This window comes from Argentina silus (assembly GCF_951799395.1).
Source record: "Argentina silus genome assembly, contig: scaffold_59, whole genome shotgun sequence".
In the NCBI taxonomy this organism is placed as follows: domain Eukaryota; kingdom Metazoa; phylum Chordata; class Actinopteri; order Argentiniformes; family Argentinidae; genus Argentina; species Argentina silus.
Window position 1 is genome coordinate 540,761 of NW_028152750.1, and position 6,000 is coordinate 546,760.

Consider the following 6,000-nt stretch of genomic DNA (forward strand, 5'->3'; position numbering starts at 1 on the left):
CCTGCCCAGGAAGGTAACATGTCTTCTGCAGATTTGGACTTTCTCTTGTTTGATCTTATAGCCTGTCTCAGAGAGGACCATGAGGAGGTCATAGGTGGCCTGGAGGCAAGAAGAGACTTCAGGTGCAGCCAAAAGGAGGTCATCAACGTACTGTATGAGTACAACACCTGGTGGTAACGTGAGTTGTGTCAGTGTGTTTTTCAGAGATGCATTGAATAGACCAGGGCTGTCTCTGTAGCCTTGCGGGATGCGGGTGTATGTGTACTGTTGTCCCTTGTAGGTGAAAGCAAAAATGGGCTGAGAGTTTTGATGGAGTGGTAGGCAGAAGAAAGCATTCGCCAAGTCAATGACAGTAAAGTATTGGTGTGTGGGGCTTAGGTTTTGTAAAGCCAGGTAAGGGTCTGGAACAGGCTTCTCTGCAGCAACAGTAGCATCATTGACAGCTCTGAAGTCCTGTACCATTCTCCAACCCTTGCCCTGTGCTTTGGGCACTGGTAAGATAGGTGTGTTCCACTGGGAGTAGCAGGGTATCAGGACTCCTGCTTCTAGAAGGCCAGTCACTGTCTCTTCAATCCCAGCTTCCTGGTCTGCTTTCAGTCTGTACTGGGGTCTCCACACAGGCGCTTGATCAGGCTGGATTTGGATAACAAGCGGCTCATCATGTACCAGACCAACATCATAGGGGCCCGTTGTCCACAGTTCAAGGGGAATGTGGGCTAACATAGCGGCTGCGTCTGGATGATCAGTTTTTTCTCTGCCATGGAATCTGGGGAGTTCTTGCATTTCTAATACACCGTCTTCTGTAGTATGCTTCTTTATTTTCCACATGTTTGCATTGGGAGCATGAAGTAGAATGGGTGAGTCTGTAGGTTCCCAGTTAAGGGTCAGGGCAGTCTTTATCATGGGTCCCAATGACCGAGCTTCATGGCCAATTCCAACAGCGAGGGTGATGTGTGGCTCCGCATCTTTTTGTAAAGCATACCATGAGTCCTGTGAAGGTGTGAGTAGGCAGTGGGCAGCCACACCCTCTTTCCCTATGTAGATGTCTTTGGCTGTGATCTGTTCTCTCTTGCCCTCTTGTTCCTCTTCCCATGCCTCTTCATACACTTCATCAGGGTTGATAATGTAATTGTAGGTGCAGTGTAGTGGGTCTGTCGGTTCCCTGATAGGAAACTGCGTCTGGATCCAGGGTTTCCATTCCATGTAAGCAAACTGAATAGAAGGAGTTGCTTCTTTTTCTGAAATGAGTCTTGTCCAGAATACCTTGGTGAGAGTCTCATCAGGGGTGTTGGCAGGGGCCATATACAGGATCCTGCATGGCGAGATAATAGGTGTGCTGGGGGCAGAACAGAGACGGAGGCCTGCTGTATTGCAATAGATGGTGATGCCCAGTTTGGTGAGAAGGTCTCTGCCCAGTAGATTGATGGGGCACTGTGGGGCATAGAGAAACTCATGTACTAGTGTCTGTGTCCCAATTTTGATAGCCAAGGGTTTTGTGTAATGTTGGGTTTGAGGCTTTCCCGTATATCCAACAATGGTGAGTCGTTTTTCAGACAGTGGTAGTGGAGTGTTTATGCTGGATATTGCTGCTCCTGTGTCTGCCATTAGTCGATAAGTCTCACCATTTATACAGCAGGTTACCATTGGCTCTTCTATGGGTGATGTTACTGAACCTGCTGTGGACATAGGGCCTCTTCAGAAGGGTCCTCCAGAGTGGGATTGGTCATATTCCCATGCATTCTGGGGCATCTGGTTATGGTACTGTGTGTAGCCTCTTCCCCTTCCTCCAGAGTAGGCTTGGTCTTGGTCCCATGCATTCTGGGGCATCTGGTTATGGTACTGTGTGTAGCCTCTTCCCCTTCCTCCAGAGTAGGCTTGGTCTTGGTCCCATGCATTCTGGGGCATCTGGTTTTCGTACTGAGTGTAGCCTCTTCCCCTTCCTCTCCATGCTCCTCTTCTATTCTGGTATTCTCCTGTTGATTGGTAATCCGGAGTGGGCTCTTGATAGGGACAATAACGTAGCCAATGGCCCACTTCTCCGCAGCCATGGCATGGTCTGGCCCTATTGCTTCCACGTCCGCGATAACCTCGGTAGTTTGTAGTGGGAGGCAGGTCAGGGTTGACTGGGGGAGTTGTTGCTGAGAGCGTTTGGTGATTAGGTAGAGGAGCGGTAGGCAAGGGTGGGGTGGCAAGCTGCTGGCTGGCTAGAACCGATTCCACAGCTTTCTGGATTTCTGTCTTGACATCTACCTGAGCTGCTATCATCTGTTTGATCTTGGGCTTATTTTTATTAGCTTCATTGTCTTTCTCAGCTAACTGGTGTTTCAGGAGTCTTTTAGTCATTGCTTTGAATTCCTCCTCTTCTTTTTCCTTCTTGGTCAGGTAGCGCTTATGCCAATGGACAATGTTCCCTCTCCACTCTTGGTCAGACATGTTTCCTAACCCCACAACGTCTGAAAGTTGGTCTTGTATGGATTGGGGTAGTCCCTTGATACACTGAACTCTCCAGAGAACCTTGGAGGTGTTGTTGCCGTCATGTCTTGAACCAATCTGGTCTTCCCAGCAAGTCGCTGCTCTCTTTAGGTATTCACATATGTTCTCCCCGTCTTCCAGTTGTATGTCTTGTAAGGCGGTGGGGTCCCTGTTTGTGGGATACAGCATACGTAAGGCCTCCCAGAGATCGTTCCTTACTTGGTTGAATGGTGTCTCGTGAGGCACACGAGACCGAATCAATGCTTGTTTCATAATTCGTTCAGATGTTCTCATGCCCTCAGTTCTTGCTAGGAGGGCTCTGATGTCTCCCACACAGAGGGCCTCACCAGCAGTAAGACTCTCTACCATGGAGATCCAAGGATCAGCCCCAGATGTCATAGGTGGCAACTTGGCTATTAGTGCGTCCATGTCTCTATGTCCAAAAGGGACGTAGGTCATCTGTCCTCCCTGTGTAATTCTCAGTGGGTAATTACCAAGCAGTGGCTGTGTCTCGGGTCCACCCTGGGAGCGGAGGTTGTATGGCTGTCTGTGTCTTGTGGGCATCAGCGTACCGGTGATAGTACCAACAATATCTGCTTGTATGGGGGTGTCTTGTTGCTGAATCCATCCATCTGGATCTTGTCCTTCTTCCAACTTAAAGCTTGGATATGATCTTCCTTCAAGTCCTTCATCCTCCTCGTCTGACTCATCTTGTGAGTCTCTGCTACTGGAGGACATCGATATCTCTGGTCTAGGAGGGGGGTAATTGCAATCAAGAAGTGGGGGTGGTCTTGTAGTGGACTTTCGTAGGTCGGCTGTTGTCATGCTTGAGCTGGGTGTAGAAATTCTTGAAGCATCTGGGTTTCTGGAAGCAGGGGTAGAGGCCCTTGAGATACTGGCATTGTTGGGGGTAGATGTTTTTGGCCTCTCTGTGGTTGATCTGCCCCTGCCGGTCACTTCCAAGACAGACCTGGAGAGCTGTTCGATGTTCCTTCCTTGTTGTTCCATGTTTTGGGTGACGAGATGTAGGATCTGGTGTGTTGTGTCAGTGAGTCTGTGTAGTCCGTCCATCTCTGGGATGTGGAGCTCCAAGGTTCCATCCATCACTGTTGCCATTGGTGCCTGTATGACTGGTGCTGTAGGAAGTTCTGTCTTTGTCTTTGTGGTGAAAGGGTTCTTGGCTGATGGATATGCCTGAGCTGGAGAAGCACATGTCTCTTCGGTCTGGTAGGGAGGAGGCTCAATAGGCAGGGCAGGGTAGATCCCTGGTCGCTTGGGTGGGGCTGTGGTAGATGAGGAGACCGTGGTAGTGTCTTCCTCCCTTGCTTTCCTCTCCTCTGGTTGTTTTCTCTCCTCCTTCTCCTTTGGAGCTGGTTTCCAAGGGTTGACTTGTGTATAGACTGAATAGAGAGTTCTAGCAACCAACAAGTTGTCATGTAACCTTTCCACGTTTGTTTTTCGGGGGCCCCATGTCTTCCTTCCGTCTCTTTCCCATTCTTCTTCAGCTTCTTTGTGTTTCCCCATGGCCCCCCTTAGAATTACATTTACGGCTGCATATGATGGCATGGGATCGGTTTCCTTGGGGAGGTGACCTTGGTTTTCCCATCTTGTCCACAACTTCTCAAATCTCTTGGCTGCTTCTTTTTTGTCTTTGCTGAGTATGAATTTGGTCAGTTTATCTAGGACTTGAGCTTTAAACTCTCCTATGTTTAGCAGTCGTTTAGGTTCAGGTGAAGCCATCTCTGTTTATGTTTGTCACCAGTGGTTAAGGTGTGTATATGAAAAGCAAAGGGTGTGTGTGCACGTGTGGGACGTGTGGTACGACGGTTAATTGCTGAATTCTAACACTAAATGGAGCTATTCAGTAATTATCAAACTTAAACACTAGAGGGGGCTAATCAGTAACTGCTGAACATGAACATTAATTGGAGCTAAATCCTTAATTACTAAACATAAACATTAAATGGAGCTAGTCAATGAAGCTAGCCAATAGTTGCTAAATTTGAAAACGAGATGAAGTCAATCAATAGTTACTAAATTTGAACACTAGATGGAGCCAAACAATAGTTACTAAATTTGAACACTAGATGGAGCCAAACAATAGTTACTAAATTTGAACACTAGATGGAGCCAAACAATAGTCACTAAATTTGAACACTAGATGGAGCCAAACAATAGTTACTAAATTTGAACACTAGATGGAGCCAAACAAAAGTTACTAAATTTGAACACTAGATGGAGCCAAACAATAGTTTAGCCAATAGATGTTAAATATGAAAACAAGATGGAGCCAAAACAGTAGCTTAGCCAATAGATGCTAAATATGAAAACAAGATGGAGCCAAAACAGTAGCTTAGCCAATAGATGCTAAATATGAAAACGAGATGGAGCCAAAACAGTAGCTTAGCCAATAGATGCTAAATATGAAAACGAGATGGAGCCAAAACAGTAGCTTAGCCAATAGATGCTAAATATGAAAACGAGATGGAGCCAAAACAGTAGCTTAGCCAATAGATGCTAAATATGAAAACAAGATGGAGCCAAAACAGTAGCTTAGCCAATAGATGCTAAATATGAAAACGAGATGGAGCCAAAACAGTAGCTTAGCCAATAGATGCTAAATATGAAAACAAGATGGAGCCAAAACAGTAGCTTCTAAGCTTGAACATTAAATGGATTCAACCACTAGTTACTCCATTTTAAGGAAGTAACGAGACAAAGAAAACTTTTCAGGGTGGGGCCGGCCTCCCACTTACTGAACAACCACAACAACAGTAGAGTCAACAACTACTAGAGACAACAACAACTCTCGCACAATTTCTATAACAGTTTACACCTATATGTTTACACCAATATGTCACTTTCTTTTACTTTCAAACACAATTACTCTCCAAACTCTCTCACCTCCCTCAGCTTCAATGCTTTACCTATTCACACAACCTGGCTATACGCTCTCTACTCATAACAAGATTCTAACACACAACAAAATTTACAGGACTTTAACCTGAGGGATTTTAACCCAAATAAAAGAAAACGATTTACAGGCCTTCCACCTGAGGGATTTTAACCCAAATAAAAGAAAACGATTTACAGGCCTTCCACCTGAGGGATTTTAACCCAAATAAAAGAAAACAATTTACAGGCCTTCCACCTGAGGGATTTTAACCCAAATAAAAGAAAACGATTTACAGGCCTTCCACCTGAGGGATTTTAACCCAAATAAGAGAAAACGATTTACAGGCCTTCCACCTGAGGGATTTTAACCCAAATAAAAGAAAACGATTTACAGGCCTTCCACCTGAGGGATTTTAACCCAAATAAAAGAAAACGATTTACAGGCCTTCCACCTGAGGGATTTTAACCCAAATAAAAGAAAACGATTTACAGGCCTTCCACCTGAGGGATTTTAACCCAAATAAAAGAAAACGATTTACAGGCCTTCCACCTGAGGGATTTTAACCCAAATAAAAGAAAACGATTTACAGGCCTTCCACCTGAGGGATTTTAACCCAAATAAAAGAAAACAAT